The following is a 23,911-nucleotide window of genomic DNA, read 5'->3' as shown; positions in this document are numbered from 1 at the left end:
ATTTACCCCGAATACCCAGTACGTATACAGTTTGATCAACTGCCAAATTTACCCCGAACACCCAGTACGTATACAGTTTGATCAACTGCCAAATTTACCCCGAACACCCAGTACGTATACAGTTTGATCAATTGCCAAATTTACCCCGAACACCCAGTACGTATACAGTTTGATCAACTGCCAAATTTACCCCGAACACCCAGTACGTATACAGTACATATTGTTATGTAGATCGTATATTTGATTTTAAAAAGTAAGTTTTAATAGTACAGTTTGTTTCGGTGAACAAGATATAATTGTTAATGCAAAATACAATGTCGTAAGAGAATTAGTACGATAGACTAAAATGTTTGAACACGAATATAGTATTCGAGATCTTGGCGAATCACTTCAAAGTGACCAACTAGATCTTTTCTCTCAACAATAGAAGCAGAACAAAAGAAAACATACTATATGAGATTCACATAATAAGCAAGGGCGCTGATTACGGGGGAGCTGAGGGAACCTGGGCCTCTCAAATCTCATGTAGGCCCCTTACTGTATTTATAAATTTTCAATATTTGGCATAATTTGAATGTAATTTGTTTTAAATTCCTCATATATGCTTTCTGCATCTGAATGCTCCCCCCAAATTTGCAGAGAAATCGGCGCCCTTGATAATAAGCTAAACTTTTTAATTTGTTAGGCTACACAGTACGTAGAGGACCATTCCTAATAGTTTATTATATGTTTACAACATATTTAAAACGTTTTTTATTTAAATATACACGAAGAATAGATACAAAGTGATTAATTTTGTAGAAATAGGAAAAAAGTTTCCCCAACTGCACATAGGGAATACGTATTGACAACTAATTTGTACTTTCATTTTTTTATTTGATATTGATTTGATTTTTAGTTTAGCGCCCTGCTTAGCAGCGTGTTTATATCAGAAATATCGGCCAGAAGTATCGGCCTTAGTTTTTTTATCCTCCCTCGTAGTTGTAGGGGGCACGGTGGCTCAGTGGTAGAGCGTTCACCTCTGGTGCTTGGGGTCCCGGGTTCGATCCCAGCCCCCGCCAAGTGAACTTTGTGGTGGACAAACACCGTGCTCGTGGGTTTTCTCGGGGTACTCCCGTTTCCTCCCACTTTCTTCATTCCACCATTTCACTCATCTCTCATTATCACCGTCTCCTTTAGCCTAACCTTCATAACCGTGGGACGTAAAACTCAAAGATTTCATTTCATTTTTCCCTCGTAGTTGCAAGGGAGTAATTTCAAACGATTTCTTATTTAAAAACTCAATTTCCCTGCCCTCTCCGATGATAAACGGTTTCTTCTTTTAATGTAGAATATATATACAACTTTCTTTCTGTAACAATATATCGCCCCCAGAAAACAAAAAGGTGCTAAGCGTCATTCTCCTTGATTTCCAACTAAGTGCATATCTTGACTACCCATTTCATGTTTAATCTTGTGTAGAAAGGAGACAAGTAGCAGGAGACAATATGAAAGGTCTGCAGTGAAAACTGAATTCTAGAAGAAAGAAAGAATCTGAATTAATTAGTGTTTCATTCGTTTTTACTCATCTCCTGATAAATTTGTATTTTGGCGCTTAGCACCTTTCTGCTTTCTGGGGGCGATATGTAATCCAAGCGCTAAGAATTCGAATGCGGCATCAATTAATTCAGTGGTGTCTCAAAAGATTTGTGATCTCAGCAGTGAGCTCATTTGGTGTTATTTGTTAAAGTTCACCGTCTATCTTCAGTATCAAAGCTCTATGAGACGTGGACATATAGTTTAAATTGGAATCTGAATGGTTTGTAATGCTTTCGAATGTCAAGCAATGGTGTCCTACTGGAAATCGAGCCCGGGACCCTGTACACAGGCCCGTATCCAGGGGAATCTACGGGGGCCGCCCCCCTAAATTTTTGCTGGCCTCCCAAAATTTTCACGGTAGGTTTGTAAATTAACTATAATATGGTGATGAACTATAATATAGTTGGATTGGGGCCCCCTAACTTCAGCCCCTTCCCTAAATTTTTGGGCTAGCTACCGGCCTGCCTGTACACCAAAGGCGCTTGAGCTAGCACTACACCAGTTGGAATGGCCAATGAGCTCATTTGTTGTATACTATCCATGTTCCTTCCTTGTCCCTACAATCAGTAAAATATGTTTTTTTTTTTTTTTTTTTGCTAGTCGTAGACGACTAGCTCCCGCCCAAAGGGTACCGCCCTTTATATCGGGAAGTGGAGTAAAGGAATGATGGGGATTGGAAAATTGTGGATGGGTACTCGTAGATTTATTAAACTTTATTTCAACATTTTATTTTACATCATCATAAATATATTGGAGCATTTTCAGAGCAAACAGACTAGTATATCATATAGTATGAGAAGGGTTGGACATTATGGCCGTTAACCATAATCATAGTTGAAGGTGGATGGGAATGAATGGTAATGAGGTGCACAAGACGTCACAGGAACGGGTTTTGTTAGCAAGACAGATGTGTGTTATCTTCTGATCCGGGGGCAACTCCGGATCTGATGGAGACAGGGGAAGCCCAGTTAAACAAGAGGACTACTGTGCATAAGATGGAATAATGCAAGGTGATGCCGTGTCAGTGATGTAGTCTGTGATGAAAAGATGGTCAGGACTGTCAGGTGGTAAGAAGAAGTGGTACAAGGTAAATAGGAGCGAAAGAGGGGTATGACGGAGAAGGACATCGGTCGGGTGTAAAGCAAAGTGATGCATCGTGTCTAGTAGGAGGGGATGATGAGTTTGAAAGCGAGTTGAAATGTAGCGGAGGCGTAGGGTTTCAAGGTGATAGAGTATGTGGGGAAATGGGGTGCGATCATAGAGTTCATGAGTTGGGCTGGGAAGGCGGATACGGAAAGCTAATCGGAGGGCGTGCCGTTCAAGAATTTGAAGTCTGGTATAAAATGAGGGAGCTGCGGCTATCCAGGCTGTAAAACCGAAGGTGAGAACTGGGCGGAGAAAAACTTTGTAGGTAGTTAATAAGGTATGTGTGTTCAATCCCCAGGTAGTACCAGTGATACGGCGTAAAAGGTTGAGGCGATTATAGGCTTTGGCGCAGATGGACCTGAGATGAGCAGTCCATTTAAGATGTCTGTCAAAAACTATACCAAGATAAGTGACGGTGTTTTGAGGCTGAAGAGGAACGTTGTCGACATGAACATGAAAGTTAGCAGGGTTGCGGTACACGCGAGAGCGTTTGTTTGGAGGAAGAAAGATAATGGTTTGTGTTTTAGCAGCATTTAGGGTCAGTCGCCAGTGATTGCACCATGAGAGAAATGTGTCAATAGCAATCTGCAGAGTTCGATTTATCTCTTGGATAGTATTGGCTATGGCGAGAAAGGCTGTGTCATCCGCAAATTGATATAAACTGATATTTCTAGGCAAAATAGGAAAGTCGGCCACATATAACAGATATAATAACGGAGATAGTGAGGAACCTTGAGGAACACCAGAATGGAGAAATATAGGGTGCGAGAGGTGATTGTTGATAGATATATAACTAAGGCGGCAAGAAAGAAAGTGGAAGATGAAACGGATGTAACACAGAGGAAGGCGGTAAGAGAAGAGTTTGTACACAAGACCAAGATGCCACACCTTATCAAAAGCTTTTTCCAAATCGAATAAGACAAGGCAGGAAGGTTTGGATGTGTTGAACTGCATTGTGATATGGGTGGTAAGGCGCAGAAGCTGATCATTGATACTATAAGAAGGTCGAAAGCCAGCTTGTGGAAGAGGAAGAAGATTATGATCGGAAAGATGACGATGTAGACGTGTGACAAGGATGCGTTCCAGAATTTTGCTGAATACAAGAGTGAGCTGAATAGGCCGGTAAGAAGAGACATCATGTGGAGGTTTGTTTGGTTTGGGAAACATTAGAGTGATCGATGATTTCCAGTGAGTCGGAATGTAGGCCGTACGCAAAATAAATGTGTAAATAACTGAAAGTAAATGGAGAAGAACATAGGGAGCCTCTTTGATATGTCGGTAAGAGATACGATCAGCGCCTGGAGCCGACTGACGTTTTCTGGCGACTGTACTGCGGATATCTTCGACCGTAATAGGGGCAGTAAGATAATTATTTGCAGGTAAATGGTGGTTGGAATTGGGTTGGAGATCGGGTGAAGAAAGATTGAGATTTTCTGCTGGATGACGGCGTATTGATGGGACAGGTGCAAGAGGAGTGAAAATGCCTTGAAGATAATCGGCAAAAGCATTTGCTTTAGCAGTATCGTCAGCGAGAGCTTCGTCTCCAGCTAAGAGAGGGTACGGTGTACGAGATGATCGGCCAGTGAGTTGGTGGAATCGCTTCCAGTACCTGGTAGGATGGGTGATGGTGGAAAGATCATTGCAGCTAGTGATCCAACGACGACGTTTATAAGCAACGAGGTAGTTGTGAACAGTGCGTTGATACTGACGGTGGAGACGAAGGGACTCAAGGTTACCAGTGTGAGTGAAGTCTCGATAATGTGCCCGGGAACGTTTGATAAGTGTAAGATACTGAGGAGGAAGAGCTGGTTTATAAACATGTGCGGTCCGATGTGGAATATGTTGGGCTGAGGCAGTGTGGATGGAAGCTGTAATAGTATCTAATGCGATATAAAGGTCATCTTCTGTTTCGGGATCCGGGACATTTGCTAATTGGTTTTGAAGTAAGGTGCGGTAACCGTTCCAGTTTGCTTTGTCGAACAGAAGATAAGAGCGTGGGGGTGGAGGAGTAGTGCGAGAAGCAGAACGTGGATTTGTAATGGTCAGAAGAATTGGCACATGGTCACTTCCAAGAGGATCCAGGACATCTAAGGTGCACCGAGTTTGTAGGTTGAGAGAAGTGATAACAACATCTGGTGTTGTATTACTACAAGGTCTTGTAGGCTTAGGTATCGGAAGAAAGTGTCCTGAAGTATGCGTTAGAAGGTAATTGCGGAAATCCTGTTGCTGGCGAGGAGTGCGACTGTGAAAATTCAGATCCGCTAGAATGATGTAAGTACGATAGTTATCTGAAATGTACTGAATGAACGGATAAGGAAGAGGATGTCCAGGACGGATGTAGATGGTCGCAACAGTGATGTTGAGCTGTTTGAAGTATAAAGTAGTAACTAGATGTTCGGGGAGTGGAGTTATGGGAAGAGTAGTGCGGCGAAAAGGAAGAGATGGTGAAAATCCTATGGCGACCCCACCACTTGCCCTCCTCGCTGGTATCAAATTATCATGTCGAAGCATAGTATAATTTGGCAGCTGTACGTGGGTGTGGGCCTTAAGATGTGTCTCGTTCAAAACGAAACACGCAACATGTTTTTCAAAGAGGAGCTGTTCAAATAAGATTTTATGTTGAGGTAAAGAACGAATGTTCAAAAACAGAAAAGTAATGTCCATAATGATGTGAAGAAACCAGATGTTGTCGGAGAGTGACTTATACTTCTGTTTGCAACGGATCTGAATGAAAGTAGACAGTTTGGCCAGAGTAAGTAGCAGTGAAGTTGATGTTAAGTATGGCTTTGGCAGTTTGTTGGACTTGGCAAAGAATATGGTTGCGAAGTAGCGGATGAATGTTTTGGAGAGTAACAGTAAGAAAAGACAAGAATTGAGTGATTGTAATTGGTTGACAGATATCTTGAGGAACAGAAGCTGATTGAGTGATATGCGGTTTTAATGGTACTGTTAATTCGGGCTTGAATGGATCCGCAGTAGGTTTAGCCTTGCATTTGTAACTGTAAGTAGGATGTCCAGTTTCATTACAGGTGGAACATTTAGGAGTTTCTTTCAGGTTAGAACAATTGCGGGTGCTATGAGGGCCAGTGCAGAATCCACATTTGAGTTGGTTTGGACATGCGCCGGTCGGATGATCGTTATATACTTGGCACTTTTCACACCGCATAGGAAGTGGAGCAGGAGAACGAGAAGGCTCGACACGATGACGTTTGCGGTAAATGAAGGCGCCATTTGAGAGAAGAGAGTCTATGGTGTCGTGAGAATTGGTTAAGACACGGACCATGTAAGTGTTTCCTTGTGCGTTTTTGATACGGATACATTTAATGATAGAATGTCCATCAAGCTGAAGTTCCTGACTGATTTCTTCATCTGTAAAGGATGGACCAACACCTCGGATGACAACTGACAAAGCAGGTTGTTTGCGTGGTGGCGGTGGTTGCTTGGCTGATGGAGTGTTGAGTTTAGAGATAGAAGCGTTTTTACCAAATATTTCAAAGGAATAAGTATTGCGGAGGGTAGATGCAAATTGGTCGTCTGGCGTTTTAATTATTATGCCTTTCTGGGTGTAAATGATTTGTGCGATGTTCGTGCGAGGTATGTATTTGACAATGCGATGATACAACTTCTTGAGATCAAGATACTGAGGATCATAGTTGGTAAGAAGAAATGTAGAAATGGCTAGTTTAACAGAAGTGAAAGAAGTTTGAGCGTCCATGTGATGAGATGAATCAGATGCAGTAGATGATTCGCTGAGAGTGTGATGGCGTTTTGGTTTAGGTGACTGAGGATGATTCGGATGAACTTCATTACGTGTTGTGCGTTTAGAGCTCTCCCTTCGCTTGTCGGCAGATGCAGACGGAGCGGAGGGGCCCAAGGAAAGATTAGAAGCGTGAGGCCCAGTAGCCATGATGATGAGCACACAAAACAACTAATGAGGTATGGTAAGCAGGTAGAAGCCACCCATTCGGATAGTGGCTTAGGTGAGGAAATGCCCCAGTCTATACGTGTCGCAACGAGCTACCCTTGGCTGAGATAAGTCTGATAGCTGTTGCTCAGCGAATATCTGACGAGCAAGTCCCAGGATTGTGGAAAGGATTTCAAAAATCAGTTGGTTTGACGTATGGTACGTCACAGCTGGTGAGAATGGTGTCTGTAAAATATGTTCCCATTTTTTTTTACCATGAAAAACCCGTAGAAGGGAATACCTTCTCTTGGGAGTGAAGTAAACGGTATAGGGAAACTAAGGATAAAATGGAAGGGCAAAGAGGTTTTATTTCATTTATTTGATATCTTTATTTATTCATTATATGGTGGTTCTTTATTCATCAATTGATTAACAATAATCGTCATTCAACGTATGTTCATTATTTGTCATTGTCTATGTATGATAGGATGAAAGATGCAGTGCAAATCAGACGCCACAACACAGTGATATTGGTTAGTTAGACAGATGAAGGGTTATCTTCTTGTGCCGGGGCGACTCGGCACATAATGAGAGACAGTATGATGCCCTTGTTATTGCGAGTTAAGGTGCAAAAGATGGATAGATGTTGGGTGATAAATCTGGTGGTTGATATGCTAATAGATAGTCGTCTATGTGTTCGTCAGGATGGGAAAGAACATACATTGTAATTAAATGTTGAAGGGGTGTAGATTGTAGACGGGGTGGAACGTCTTGTTCAGCATCTATACGTATACTACTGCAAAGGATGGGATGGCCTTGCCTCCAACGAGTAGTGATGTATCTGGTACGCAGTTTTTCCAAATGAAGAAGAAGATGTGGAAACGGAATACGATCATATAGTAGCCGGGTAGGACTAGGCAGTTTGATGCGATATGCCAGGCGTAATGCATGTCTTTCAATGATCTGGAGGCGGGTGTAGAATTTGTTACTGGCATTAAGCCATGCGATGTGTCCATGAAGTATAGATGGTCGTATGAAGACTTTATAAGTATGTAACACAGTCTCTTGATGAAGGCCCCATGAAGTACCAACTAATCTCTTCAGAAGATTTAGTTTATTTTGCGTTAGAGATATGAGATGCTGAAGATGTCCACGCCATGAAAGATGGTCATCAAAGATTACACCCAAATACCTCGCTGTACGTGTGACAGAAATGCTTGTGCCTTCTATGGTGAGATGTAAAAGAGATCTATTGCGTCGGACCCGACTGGTACGTCCTGATGGTAGGATGACAAGTGCCTGTGTTTTAGTGGAGTTGATTCGGAGTTGCCAAGTATTACACCAGTCACAGAACTTATTTATTGCCTCTTGAAGTATGCTATTGATATGCTGAATAGATTTCCCACAGGCAAGGTAAGCAGTATCATCTGCAAAAGTAAAGGTGTGGATAGGGTCAGGAGGAACAGGCAAATCTCGAACATATAATATATATAGGAGTGGCGATAGCGCTGACCCTTGGGGTACACCAGTAAGTGGGAAAATAGGAAAAGATAGAGATGAATTAATGCAGACATATGCTATGCGATTGGTAAGATAGTGATAAATCAGTCTGATATATGCGAGTGGTAGACGTAGAAGATGAAGTTTGTAAATTAATCCGTCGTGCCAAACTGAATCGAAAGCCTTTTCCAAATCAAATAACAATAAACAGGAAGGTTGGATGCTATTGAAGTGGTTGGTAAGAATAGTGGTAAGTTTGAGTAGATTATCATTGAGACTGTAGTTGGGGCGAAAACCAGTTTGGTGTAGAGGAATGTGATTGTGGAAGAAGTGAGTATGTAGGCGACGAACTAATATGCGTTCAAGTATCTTTCCCAGTGTAGACGTAAGTTGTATTGGGCGGTAAGACTCTGCCTTTGTGTTATCCTTATGTGGTTTCAAAAACATTAAAACCTTTGAGGTTTTCCAAGAAGCCGGATAATCACCAGTTTGAAGTATAAGATTATATATAGCAGAAAGTAGGAGCAGAACCGCCAGTGGAGCCTCTTTAATATGTCGGTAAGTTATACCATCAAATCCAGGAGCTGTATTCTTCTTATTAGCTAAGACTTTGGTGATTTCCAAAGGTGTAATCGGATGAGTAAGAGGATGATCCGAATCCAAGTCATGACTAGCACTAATACGAAGATGTGTTTGATGTGGATCTGTTACGTTGCTGATTCTAGTGAGTAAACGTTCAGGGGTATAGGAAATGACTGGTGGCGTAAAAATGCTTTGAAGCGATTGAGCAAATACGTTAGCCTTCTCTGTGTCAGTTTGTAGCGAGGTCTGATTGACGATGAGCGGGTAAGAGAGAGACGAGCGTCTCCTACAGAGCCTGTGAAAGGCATTCCAGAATTTGGTAGGATTATGTTCCTGGTCAAGATGGTTAACTGTTTGGATCCACTTACGTCTTTTATAGGCAATGATATAATGGTGAACTTGGCGTAGATATTGGCGATGTAGTTGTAAAAGCCCAGGATCACGTGTGCGAAGATATTCATGGTATGCCTGCCGTGCAAGAGCAACTAGTGTGCGATATTGAGGAGGAAGTGCGGGTCGAGCATAATTAGATCTAGTAGTGGGTATATGCTGATGGCCACTATTTTGTATAGCAGTAGTGAGCGTATCGAGCGTGGTATGCAAGTCAGAGTGATGTACTGGAGTATTCACAATAGAGAGTGTAGTAGTCAAATCTTCTCGATATTTTTCCCAGTTAGCACGGTCATAACAGAGAACGTTACGTGGTGGTGTGTCAGGAGCTTGACGGTGGTTTGGAAAATGTAAAGTCACTTTAACTGGGTCGTGGTCACTGCCGATGGAAGATAGAACATGACAGTTGATGAATGGTTGTAATGTAGATGAGACAATGACTGCGTCAGGAGTTGTATCCGAGGAAGGTCGGGTATGTCTTGGTAATGCACATAGTTCAGCATTTGTGTGGTGCATTAGAAATTGATGGAAGTTCCGTTGTTGCGTAAGAGTGCGACTGGATAAATTGAGATCAGTCATAATGATATAATGACGGTACTTGGTGTCCATGTATTGGAAGAATGTCAAGGGAATTTGAACATTAGGTCTAACATACATAGTAGCAAATCCAATAGTACGTGAAGGAAAATAGATTAGGGTGATGTTGTGCTCTGGAAGAGGAGCCTGAAAGTGATGCGTGATCATGCGTTGAGGTAGTCTGCTTCGTACTCCTATAAGGGTCCCGCCATTTGCTCGATCTCCAGGTGGACCATCGCAACGAGAAATAGTATATGGCTGATAATGCACATGTTGGTGTGGCAAAAGATATGTTTCGTTCAACGCAAAAGCGTGAATATTTTCTTCCAGTAGTAAAGTGTGAAGTAGTACCCTTCGAGTGTTGAAGGAGCGGATGTTTAAAAACAGAAATGATAAATCCATGATTATACTTATAATTCTAGACAGGTGTTGAAACAGGATGAAGCTGAAAGTGAACATGTTGACCAGAATATGTAGCATAAAGTTGAATGTTATATAGTTGCTTAACTGTAAACATGACTTGATTTAGAATATGAGAACGCAGGAATGGATGAATGTTTTTGGTAGTAACTGTAAAGAAACGAATCATGTCTTCAATCGTAACAGGATGAGTTAATGAATTATTTGGTGGCGTTGAACGGTCAGACGTTCTGATTGGAACAGTAAGCTGTGGTTGAGTAGGATCAACTGATGGTTTAGCCTTACATTTAGAACTGTAAGTTGGATGCTGATCAGAGCACGTGTTGCATTTAGGATTTGTATTTCCATTAGGACAATTTCGAGTAGCATGAGGTTGGGTACAGTAACCACAAATCAAAGAATTTTTACAATCTTTGGTCACATGTTGATTATATGTTTGGCACCGTTCACAGCGTATAGGCTGCGGTGCTGGAGTTCTTGAAGGTTCAACCTTGTGTCTCCGTCTGTAGATGTATGCTCCTGTAAGAAGAAGGTGATCAACTACAGATTGTTCAGGAGTCAATACACGTACTAGATAGGTGGGTCCACGGTCATTCCGGATTCGAATGCACTTATGTACTTGAACTTGTTCCGCTTTCAGCTCTTCCTCGATTTCAGTGTCTGTATATTCAGGGTCAACGCCCTTGATGACTACAGATAACATAGGTGGTTTTCGAGGAGGCGGAGGTTGTTTGTTTTTTTCTGGGTTGGAGTTCTGTTATATTGGCGTTTTTGCCAAAAATCTCAAAAGTTGACTTGTTCCGCACATGGCGATGGAAATCCGGGTTAAAGGATTTCAAAATGACTCCATTATTGCGGAAGATAATCTCGCTGATTTCGACACGCGGAACGTATTTGATAAGTTGCTGGAAGATATGCTTTGGAGTTTTGAATTTAGTGTCGAAATTAGTTAGTAGAAAGTTGTACAGAGTTGGCTGTTGAGGATTGGCAGAGGCAGATGGAGTAGCAGAAGTTTCTGTTGAAGTGTAATCCATAGATGACTCATGAAGATTAGTTTCAGATGGAATTCGTACTGGCGAGCGTGAGCGTGAACGTGTAGGTTGAGAAGTAACAGTTTCTATGGCACTAGAGGTTCGAGATCGCTTTGGTGAGCGAGAACCAGATGGAGGTGAAGAGACATTTTTAGAAGATTTAGCAGAAGTAGATGAACGTTGTGATACTGTTCGAGGAAGTCCGTTATGCATGGCCTAAGTCGTATGCGAAGTTCGAAATCCAAAAGAGCAGCCTGTGTCGCAAAGCGACAAAGAGTTGGTCAAAGTATGAAAAACAGTGACCCTCAAAATCGTAAGTAAGTACCCTCCAGAAGATGAAAACCTTCTGTCAGACTCCTAAGTAGGGTATCTGTACTGGTCTCACAAGTACGTTTGCTATACTTGATCACAGCATAGTACAGTAACTACTACAAGAGGAGCTAGGTTATAGGAAAGATGTATGTTCCCAGTAAAACAGAGTTCAATCCCAAATCGTCAATGAAGTTTACTCTATCGAGCAATTCTTTACGAGTCAGTTTACAATCATAAACTATTCTCTAATTATAATTCAATTTGGTTTTGCACAAAAAATATTCATCTCTTGAAGAAGCTCAATTATTGTGAATATTGTCGTTCCCTTTCAAAATAAAATACATTGGAAGTATAGTGGATACGTGCTGCCATCTGTTGCCAGTTGTCAAACCAATGACGAAATAAAGAATTTGTTCCAAATGAATGTGTTTCTATTTTTAGCGACAGATGGCATCTTTCTCAATTGTACCATCGAAGGGCTTATGAAATACTATTTCTGTATAAAATAAATAAATAAATAAAATGCTACGGACCACCTTCACTTATTCCACGGATTCCTGGAGTTCCGGTGATCACAAAATGGGAAGTATTACTCTAATGTTCCTTTTTCACCACTGAAGTCGTTTGAAATATAGACAAAGTGCCTACAATCTGTAGGAGAAATAAAATTGCACACGGCTATCCTTTATTTGCATGATTGTTCTTGTGAGCTGATAACTTTCGAATAAAATAACATATGTACAGAGATTAGCGACACATACGAAGTTTTTGAAGCACTCTTTCAAATTAGACAACCCGAAACACTTTTAGTCAAGGGAATTTATATTTAAGGATAAATTTTCTGCCCAACAGTTTCAAGCTGTCATAAAGAAGAAGGAGTAATTCTGCAATAATTAATACTTAAAGAACGGAAAAAGAAAGGAAAGAAATAAGATAAATGATTTATTGAAGCTTTCGAGTTGTTGTCCAGCAATCCACTTCTGTTGTTCAAAACGTGACATTATAAAATGTTAATTTTCACGTATCATAAAAATAATTAGTAATTTTGCAATTGTTAATTAATGGCTTGATGTTCTCTACAACAACGTTTTGTGTTTCCGCACAAAGTTATTTCTAAAATTATCAATGCTTTGTTTGAAGTTGACATGAATCGCCTGATGTAGATAGATAATCAATATTGCTTTCAATATCCCTTTGAACTAGCTTTATGTACATCCACAGAGAAAATGTTTCCCATTGGTTTTTGCCATTACTAAATTCACAGAATTTCTCTCTAATATACATACACCATACCAGGTTGTCTAAAACTTATTGAGCCTTTGGAAATTAAAATTGAGAACACATTAATTTAATTTAAAAAGAAAAAACTCTAAATGCGTCCCCAAAATAATTGTTCAATAGTTCGGTACGTTTCAAGCTCATTCATGGAGCTCTTTTCTAACCTATTAGCCAGGGCCGGATCCAAGATTGCCTGAGGGGGGGGTGCACCAATAACTACCAAAATAACAAATCACACTGAAACTCTTCAAAGTGACATGTGACAATATTATTTGCCCCTGACAACACTGATGCATAGAACTGAGGAAAGTATTTTAAAGAGGGTCGCAAGTGTTATGCAGAAAAAAAAACTTCCTCTCTTATACTGGCTTCTGTTTTCTTTCCTACTTCACAAACGTTATATTGTTTTGCTTGGTAAATCCTTTTCCTTCAGCCTTTAGAAAATCGACTTAAACTATTGCTTTTCCAAAGCTCTGCTTCCCTTTAAGCATCAAACGGAAACACGATAGCAGAGAGTTTCGGAGAGTGTTGCTATTTTCACTGCTAGCTTCTCATTTTAGATAGTGTAGATTTACAACGAAGCAGGGGGTGGGTGCACGTGCACCTTTGTACCCCCTAAATCCGGTCCTGTTATTAGCATAAACTCACAATAACTAACATATGACCAATACATTGAACATTATATTTACCTACATTATTCACAGATGATAACATTGTAAATAAAAATAAATGAAAGTGTATGACAACCTACACTGAGAAAAAAATGTAGGTGGCCTTCTTAAAAACGTAAGTTACATGCGTAATTCCTGTAGCATTTGGACTTAACGTACAGCAGACGTATAAATGAAAACGCATGTTTTATAATACTTTCCGTATAAGTGTTCCATCTATACGTACTTTCCGTATGAAACAATATAGACGGTCAGGATCTCACATACAAATGGGCGCATATAACATATAGCTGACGAAGGTAACATAAGTATATGCCTGTGATATACGGAAAACTGTTAGATGTCAGACATCCTGGAACAGCATGATGTAACATCTAAGGGCAGTGCCTATGTAGCATATGGATAACGTATATTCCATACTGATTTCTGTAGGAAGCAAGAGAATTCCGTATATTTGTACAATATACCACTGTCCGGAGAACGAATTTTTCTCAGTGTAACCAAGATACTATAAATTTCCAAACTATGCTATGCATAAGTGTCGGAAGTATTATAAAACAGCTCCGTCCGTCCGTCTGTCGACTGATATCAGAGCAAAAACAGTAAGAGATATCGAGATTTGTTTTTGTCCAATCGATTCAGTGTCCTTAGGATAGGTCTCAACTCCTTTGTTACTCTCTATTGAAACCGGAAGTGGTTTAAATAACCCATTTCCGATTTCGACCTTTATCGTCATTCAACGAAAACGGTATTACAGTATATAGTGAGAAACTTTTTTTTTTTTTTTTTTTTTTTGCAAATGATGCAGCGTCCTAAAGCAATATACCATGATTATACCAAACATTCTACTAAAAACGAAAGTGGTTCAAGTTTAATGTTACTTCCGGTTTAGGGTTGTCATATTTCAAAAATGAAAATCCGGGACGCTACTAATTAAGAGAATCTTTGAAATGCTTAAAATGAAAACAAGTGTTTTATACTAATTTAATTTCTTCCATTAAGTAGACTTGTTCAAGTATCAGTTTTTAATCACAGTTTTAGTCATTTTAGTAGACCTTCTCCCTAATTAAGCAAACGTAAACAGATGTTTTACCCCTTCCCCCTAGTAAGCAATTTTTTAAAAAAAATCTCAGGATCTATTATGTTTAGTCGCTTTCAGAGTCTGTCTTAGTTCATTCAAGGCAGTGGCGTATTTACGATTTTGTTTCGGGAGGGGCTTTGCTAACTTTCGGGGAGGGCTTTGCCTGGAAATGTGAAAATTCTGCAAGATATTTCAGTTACTTTACTATACTGAGTAAGATTTCGGGGGGGGCTTAAGCCCGGAAGCCACCCCCCTAAATACGCCACTGATTCAAGGTATGATGTTTCCTTTCACATGTTTTGTCTGTTCATGACGTATCCATTTTTTTTTCAGAACGGTTAATTCACTGACAATATATTCTGGCGGCCTTTGTTATCTTCAAAGAAATTCTTTCGTTGAATTTTTACTTTATTTCTGTTATTGTCAACAAACTAACAACTCAATAACTCGCACGAATGTTTCGTTCAATGTCAAAGTAGTTAAATCGTAAACTTGTGTTCACGAATCGAATTCATGTTTTATGTATTCAGGATTTTTTCAGGTTGTGAATTGACATGCTCAGAAGTTGAAGAGAATATATATATACAAGGGCCGGTCTAAGGGGGGGGGCTAAGGAGCTATAGCCTCTCCTTGACGCTCAGGTTTACACGGGATAAAATGGGCTTCAATTCGGTTTTACACTGAATAAAACGGGAAATTATGGTTTAGCCCCTCCCTTGATTATATCCTGGATCCGCCACTGTATATATATATTCTCTTCAACTTCTAAGGCATGTCAATTCACAAGCTGAAAAAATCTTGTATATATAATCTTGTGAAAAAATAAACTATAATATTCCCTTCCTTTCTTCTTCGCTGTAATCCGGAACATTTAAGCATCCTCAGAAATATTTTCGGGACGTCAGAACGCAGATCTCGATTCCATGACGTTCCCGGATTTTCCGGGATGAATGGCAATTCTATTCTGGTTTCAATACTGATTTCCACACAACAGAAACTTCAAGATATATCGAGATATCGATATTTTCTGCAAACGATTCAGAGCATCAAGAATAACTTCCATCTTCTCCATTAGCCCTTTATTGAAATTGGAAGTGTTTTAATTAGGCGTTTCCAGTTTTAACGTTTATCGCAATAGAACGTAAACAGTAACAGATATCGGTAATCTATTTTTTTAAAACGATTCAGGCTGTCAACAGAACATACCAACACAACCCACAACACTCTATCAAAACTGGAAGTGGTTGAAATTTAGTAGTATTTCCGTTTTGGATACCGATTTCTGTACACGATAAGAGATATTGAGATGCGTTTCCCTGCAAACGATTCAGCTTTCCCAAAATAGGTTCCGTCTTCTTCATTAACCCCCTATTCAAACTGAAAGTGCTTCAGATTAATCATTTCCGGTTTCAACACTTATCGCCGTAGAACAAAAATGATAATAGATAGTGAGAAACGGTTTTCTGCAATCGAATCAGGGGTCAAGATAATCACAACCGACAACACTACCAAAACCGGAAGTGGTTATAAATTTCTACTACTTTCTCTTTCAGGACTCATTTCTGTAGAGCAAAAACGGTACGAGATATCAAGATGTAGATTTTTGCAATCGATTTAGCTTCCGAATATTAGGTTTTATCTCATGTTTTAATCTTCTATTAAGCATTTTCGGTTTAAAAATTTATCTCCATGGAACAAAAATTCTAATAGGTAGCCATAAGGCTGTTTTCTGTAATCTATTCAAGGTGTCAAGAGAAAATACTATCACAACCCGCAATACTATACTAGAACCAGAAGTGGTTGAAATATCCTGCTACTTCCGGTTTCAATACTGTTTTCCGTAGAAAGAAAACGGTAAAATATATCAAGATGTTTTTTTGAATCAATTCAGCTTCCCAAAAGTAGGTTCTATCGTTTCTTAAACCATGTATTCAAACTGGAAGTGATTCAAATGACCGATTTCCAGTTTCAACTAGGGATGGCCACAAAGTTCCGGTTCCGCGAAGAACCGGTTCTCAGAGATCCGGTTTTCAGAACCGGTTCTAGAACCGGTTCCGGGCCTGGATCCGAAAACCCGGTTCCAGAACCGGATCTTAGGAACCGGTTCCAAACCTGGATCCGAAAACCCGGTTCCAGAACCGGATCTTAGGAACCGGTTCCAGATTTGGATCTGAAAACCCGGTTCCAGAACCGGATCTTAGGAACCGGTTCCAGACCTGGATCCGAAAGCCCCCAAGGACCCGTAAAGGAGGCACAAAGTTCAACTTAAAAAAATGCAAAGAGACCCATGCGCTTGTGCCTTCCCCGCCCAGACCCGCTTGTGCCCCAGAAAAAAAATTGGTCCACCAGTGAGTGTTTAGCCAAATGAGTTGGCCAGTTTGCCTGTTTAGCCAATCAGTTTGCCAGTTACCCAGGGTATTTAGCCAAATGAGACAAGCTGCCGCCGCCTGGGCGCCTGCCTGTTGCTTCCACCATTTCATCTAGCACACTGTTCACAGCCTGCCAGCAGCTCGGGTTTAGCGTAGGGATGGTCACAAAGTTTCGGTTCCAGCGGAACCGGTTCCACGGAGAACCGGTTTTTGGAGATCCGGTTTTCAGAACCGGTTCCGGATCCGGTTCCAGACGTGGATACGAAGAACCGGTTCCCGACCTGGATCCGAAAAAACGGTTCCAGAACCGGATCTTCTAGAACCGGATCCGTTCAGACCCGAAAACCGGTTCCACCAGGAACCGGTTCTGGCCATCCCTAGTTTCAACATGTATCACCATAGAACAAAAACGGTAAAACACAGCGCCAGAGTACTGGCTTATTGGTATGGATTCAGCGCCCGAGAAACCAGTTCTATCTTTAATGTTTTTAATCTATTGCAATCAATAGTTATAGATGTACTACTTCAAGTTTGATTATTGAATTCCCCTAGTTTGGAAGTCTATCTTAGTTTCACATAGTGAAACGAAACTCACTTGTTTTAATCATTAAACACAAATTAATATATTAAGTTAATTAAATGCAACTTAATAGTTTATTTTAATTATTAAATACAACTTGACTTGAATCCAAAATGGCAGATTTCAAGATGGCGGCCATGAATGACACTACAAAAGTTGTGGCCCCTCATCAAACCTCTGTTTCCATCATCACTTTTTACTTTTCCCGTCGATTTTCAAACTTATGCAGGTGTCTAAGGACTTTTGACTCACCCTGTATCGTATTTAATTAAACACAATAATTTTTTTAATCTAAAAAAAAACTATAGTATTTTAATTATCATAAACTTTCCATTGTTTTTATCTGATACTACTGCCATTTGTCAATAATCTATATAAATATAATACTCAATGTTTTAGTCATGTGGTAGTTACTGTGATTTTGTGTTAGGTAGGTTGAAAAACAGCTTCGTGGATGAGCTTGAAACGTGCCGTATTATTAAACATTTGTTATAAGGACGAATATTGTGTGTTTTTTTTTTTTTTTTTAATTATCATAATGTCTGTCCTCTCACAACTATTCAATATTGTGATTTGAAATAGCAATACGAAAACACATGTGCATCATTACTATATTCGAAGATCTTTTGTGATTTTTCCGGTAGCACCATAATCGGGTCGATGCGTAAAGAACTGATAAAGAAAAAAGTTATAACTCAATAGTGATCAGCATTCTCAACTCCCTCGTGATTCCGCTACTATTGACTCTAGTTTAAAGTGCTTTAGTCAAAGGAGACTAAGTTTGCGGCAAATAATTGGGAGTTACAGCTCTTGCAGCATATAAACATAGTTTTTACATACGTCACGTTTTATTTTAGATTAAGAAACTAATGTAATACAATTTGAATCCGTGGAATATTGCGGGTTGGAATAATAATAATAATAATAATAATAATAATAATAATAATAATAATAATAATAATAATAATAATAATAATAATAATAATAATAATAATAATAATAATAATAGTAATAATAATAATAATGAACTACATTTTGAGTAATATGAACAGCTCATAAGCAAAAATAGAGCACTATGTTAAAACCATTATACATAATCATTTTAAAGAGACCAGAAAGTTTGTTACATAGAATGACTATTAGAGCAGGTTAAGGCCTTTGTCAGAAGGTTAAACCTTATATTAAAATTATAAGGTTTAAACTGATATATAAAACAACAAATTAAAAAAAAATAGTCAATTAATAGAACTGTGCCAATTAAGGTCTCGTTTAATTACCATTTAAAAGAATGAATCAACCTTGCTTAAAATTGCACATCGAACATGCAAAAATCTTGGACATCTATTGTCATATTTTAACATAAAAGACTGGTTCTTTGAATAAAAGATTGTAACATAAAAATACACTAAAAATACACAATAACAATAAATTGAAGATTAACAGCTAGAATCCTTGTCATAAAGTTAAAACAGTTTATTTTTTGTATGAAATGCTCTGATATTTCTCCAAACATATGTTCATTTTAAATTGTATAATGCAACCAATGTCGATCGTTTCCTAACACTATAAATCGGCACTCTTATTCCTATATTTTCTAAGTAATATTCGCTACTACGTTGTTATTCAACACGATTTGAATAAATAATTTATCAATAACTTTCCTTCTTTCCGATAGGGCTTGAAGTCCCCAAAATGTTAACCAATATCTATGTTCATGTGCTTAATAATCCTTTTTCATTTTATAACATAGTAGCCTTATAAAATATTTCTGTACAGCTTCCATTTTGTTAACAAATGTGTTAGATAGACTGTTCCGAACAACTGAACCAAATTCCAGTTTGGATCTAACAAGTGTCTTATATAGGTACACATAAGAACTACCATTTATAAAATCAGCCCATTGATTAAATATAAAACCTATTGGGCCGTATGCAGAGTCATTTTGACGCGTGACTAGTGTCATACTAAAGATTTCGACTAACATAAGGTTCCTGTAGTAGTCAGATCTTTAGTATGACGCTAATCACACTTCAAAACGACTCTGCATAATGCTCATTGTTTTTCTTGTTGATTGTACTGTCATTTACATGATTACCAAATTTCAATTGTCTGTCGTACAAAATACCAAGATCTTTAATTTGCTCAACTTTGTCTATTGTTACTCCATTAATTTTATATTTGCTAACAAAATATTGAGTTTTATTAGTGACTGTCATATGTTTAGTTTCCTCAGAGTTGATCATTAAAAAATTATTTTCACACCAATGATTTACTGTATCTAAATCCTTTTGCAGCAGATAATTATCATACTCGTTATTAACTACTCTAAAAACCTTTATGTCATGTGCGTACAATAATATTTTTGAGTATTTGACTTTTCCTGGTAAATCATTGATAAATAGAGAAAAAATAAGTGGCCCCAGGGGAGATCCTTGAGATATTCCCTTTCCTATTTGACTTTGGCTAGATGTTACATTGCTTATCTTTACTTTAAAAGTTCTATTTGATGAGTAACTTCCAAACCAACTAATACATAACAATGATAGACCAATGTTTGAAAACTTACTTAGTACTAATTTGTGACAAATGGAATCAAAGGCCTTTGACATATCGATGTATATAAAACATCTATTTGTAAGGTACTTTTTAGTGCAAAGTATGTAAAAATCAGTATAATGGATAAGATTTGTTGCAATTGATCTACCTTTATAGAAACCATGTTGCGTATCATTTAAGATATTCTTTACATTAAAATAAAAATGTGTATGTACAATTAATTCAAAAATCTTAAAGAAAACACTTACTAAACTTATTGACCTATAATTTTTAACGCCATCTTGATCACCAGATTTGTATATTGGCACTACATATGATTAGTTCCATTTTGATGGAAATATTCCAGTCTTTACCGATGCGTTATATATGTTTGCTAAATTTGACACTACTTCGTTACTACAGGCTTTAATGGCATAATGTGGAATATTATTATGTCCAGGTGTAGTACTTTCCTTAATTACACTAATTGTTTCAATTACATCTTTTTGCGTAATGGATGGAATACAAATCGACATGTAATTATCACTATATTCTGTCAGTTTCATCACCTGACATAATAATAATAATAATAATAATAATAATAATAATAATAATAATAATAATAATAATAATAATAATAATAACCTAAACAATAACAATTAATGAAGATATTAATTAACACGACACAACTCGAACCCGGGTTTGCCATTTGGCAGTTCCGTTTGACATCACTGCTCTACAATTCCTTCATGTAAAGTTAATAAATTGAACGACTAGTTACACAGGACATACGTTTGCTAAATATATTTTACTTTAAAATATTTCGAAACTCAAAATCTAACTAATAATCTTGCACGTCTTCATACAATTTAAAGAATTACAGTATAATATGCCATCTTTTCTTCTGTCTAGGCTACGGGGCTAACATTAAAGCCTCAGCCTCAACTTGAGGAACATTTCGAGACATTTCACTCATTGAGGAAGATCTATTTAACCTGTTTCTCAGTTGAAGAAAGGAATAATTAGTAACTCAACTATTGATCTCTTCATACAGGCGGGTCCGCAGTGGCCCAGTGGTAGAACATTCACCTCTGGTGCATGGAATCCTTGGTTCGATCCCAGCTCGTGCCAAGTGAGTTTTTGTGGTGGACAAACACCATGTGTGTGGATTTTCTAGAAGTTCTCTCGTTTCCTCCCACTTCTTCATTCCACTATTTCATTCATTTCTCATAATCACCGTCTCCTTTGGCCTATCCGGCATAAACGTAGAACGTAAAACTTAAAGATTTCTCTTCATACAGGCATTACTATCTCGACTAGTCTTACATGAAACGCTTTCAACCTGCTAACAGTTTCGAACAAACCAGCTGGCAACATCAAGTAAGTAATCGGCGTAGATAAGTAGTTATTGTATTGGATTCCTATCCAGGCCGCCTTGGTTCGAACCCACACAGACCCGAAGTTTTTAACATGCTTCAGTTTCAGTTGAAATCCATACTCATTGTGGCATGGAAGATCTTCTCCTGTAGAGAAGGAAAGAGATATTTGAATGACAAGATTGACAGGAAATTGAAGCACGTCCATAGAGTTCATTGGTGGCTAAGTGGTTAGCGTGCCCGCTTTTGGTGTGGAAGACTGGGTTCGATTCCCGATGGGAGCTCATGTGGTTCGAACTCCACGTTAATCAGTAGGTCTACGTTTCATATAGCGTCGCTGCTGAAAGGGACATTAAACTCAAAATCAATTCAAATCAAGTACGTCCATGATTAGAGATAAAGATTCACAAACTCATTTCCTTCAATTGTTCCAGATTTGATATTTTCAGTTAATTTCAACCATTTTCTAATGTATTATGATCAGTGTTTTCCTATCTTCTCACATACAGGATGTAGTGAAGCAATCTATTACACATACAATGAATTATAATGCCGTTGACATGTCACACTCATTAGACAACACACTCTAAACAATCTATATATTAAAATGTTAGGTTTGTATGTTTGTACTCAGGGAAAGTTTATGTGTTTGTGGCCATTCCTTTCGACAGTGAGTTCTCGGAAACCATAGGCTCTAAAAAAGACGCTGTTTTCACTGATTGATTGCTAGGGATGCATTCGAGTCGAGTCGAGTCGAGATTTAAGCCTGTCTCGACTCGTCTCGAGAAAATGTTGTCTCGACTCGTGTCTCGACTCGAAAATATGTTTCTGTCTCGACTCGTGTCTCGACTCGACAGTCTCTGTCTCGACTCGACTCGAATTCGAGTCGAGACGTCTCGAAATTCGAGTCGAGACAAAATGTACGAGTTAAAATATACGAACACATCAGCCAGACCATCATGACTACGGACCTAATTGTCAGTATGTCGACTTTTGGCATGGATAAAAACGGCGACACGTCTTGGCATACACGCAATGATCCTTGATAGGTCGCTGGAGAGAGCTGGCACCACATGTGCTCACTCAGGTCACCTAATTCCCGTAAATTCCGGGAAGGGGGGCGATGTGTTCTGACGTCACGTTCAATCACATCCCACAAGGGACATTACTCAAATGTCCGGCTCCAATTTCAATGAAACTTTTTTTGCTGATAGAAGGCATGTATACATCATTACTTGTGATGACAAATTTTTGCCATGGTGCATGTTTTCTATTTTTTTTAATAACTTTTAAGAGTTGTGATGTGGTTATTAGAGATTACTACAGAAGTCCCTTACTACCCTTTGTAAACGGAGTGTTAATGAAGAAAAGTGAAGAAAAACCATGTGGATACATATAAGTCCTGGGGGGAAGTCGTATGGTAGATATGACCTTGATGGCAGCCATCTTGAAATCCGCCATTTTGAATTAAGGTGAAGTTTTCAAAATGGGAATAGGGTAATATGATACATAATTTCGGGCTAGAATTTAATTAGAAAAATAATGGTGAGGTTAGTTTTAAGATACGCCCATTTGGGGGAAAGTTACAGGCATATTAATTGTTTTTACTTACTGTGTGCGTAAGTCCCTTCTTACTTTCGTCTCAAGACCTGTAAATCGATCGCAACGGCAGAGCCCGGTTTCGCACTAGTGTTTAGAAATCTTTAAACTCACTTGAGGCAATATTTGTGGATTATTGTATTGTATTTTGCCTTTAATTAAATTTGAACCCACTTCATGATCTTGTGTAAAGTATCACTAAAAGAGAATTTCTGTTTTTATGGAGAACGTAAGCATAGCAATTATAAAAGGTGAGTAAGGTGCGTATGTATTTATAAGAAAGTTTATTTTACGAGTCTTTTGTGGTTCCGCCAACCTATTCTTTAGTTGTTGTTTTTTTCAAAATACTCATATCTCATAAATAAAAGAGCTATTATAAAATCTCTTACCACTATTCTTTAATACTTATAAAATTTTATTTATTGTAAAAGCACTGGCGAGATATTTCTTATCGCCCACTAAAATTATGGTGGAGCTCCTTCGTGGCTAACGGTTAGCATACTTGCCTTTGGCGTGGGAAACCTGGGCTTGATTCCCGGTGGGAGTTCATGTGGTTCGGATTCCACGTTAATCAGTAGGTCCACGTCACACATAGCCTCGCTGCTGAACGGGACGTTAAACTCAGAATCAATTCAACTCAAAATTATGGTTTTGACTTTATTATGATGTCATTAGTTTAAACGCCGAACTGCCCAGTAATTATAAACATTGATTGACTACATTATAAAATTGTAATTTGTGACGACTAAAATATCAGAAATTAAAGATTATTCTTTGGGTTTTGGAACATTTGAACAACGTGAAAAACTGGTACTGCACCGATACAACACACGTTTTGGATTTGTCATTGTGTAAAGTGATACAAACTAAAGAAGAATTACAACTTTATGAAATTGTATTAGGACTTATTATTTAGAAATAAACACCAAATAAGTGTAATAGTTCATATCCGTATCAAATACCAAGTTTATGATGAATCAACT

The 23,911-nt window shown here is 38.6% G+C and overlaps 1 protein-coding gene across 1 annotated transcript in view; it reads left to right on the top strand.

The window, feature by feature from the left end:
- The window catches only part of LOC145675264 (sodium-dependent neutral amino acid transporter B(0)AT2-like), a 244,740-nt gene that overhangs the window by 165,614 nt on the left and 55,215 nt on the right, over nt 1-23,911 (top strand). The window lies entirely within an intron of this gene.

The sequence above is a fragment of the Thermobia domestica genome, chromosome 18 (genome assembly GCF_964235325.1).
Source record: "Thermobia domestica chromosome 18, izTheDome1.hap1.1, whole genome shotgun sequence".
NCBI classification, from domain to species: domain Eukaryota; kingdom Metazoa; phylum Arthropoda; class Insecta; order Zygentoma; family Lepismatidae; genus Thermobia; species Thermobia domestica.
This window is presented reverse-complemented; position numbering and strand designations above follow the sequence as displayed.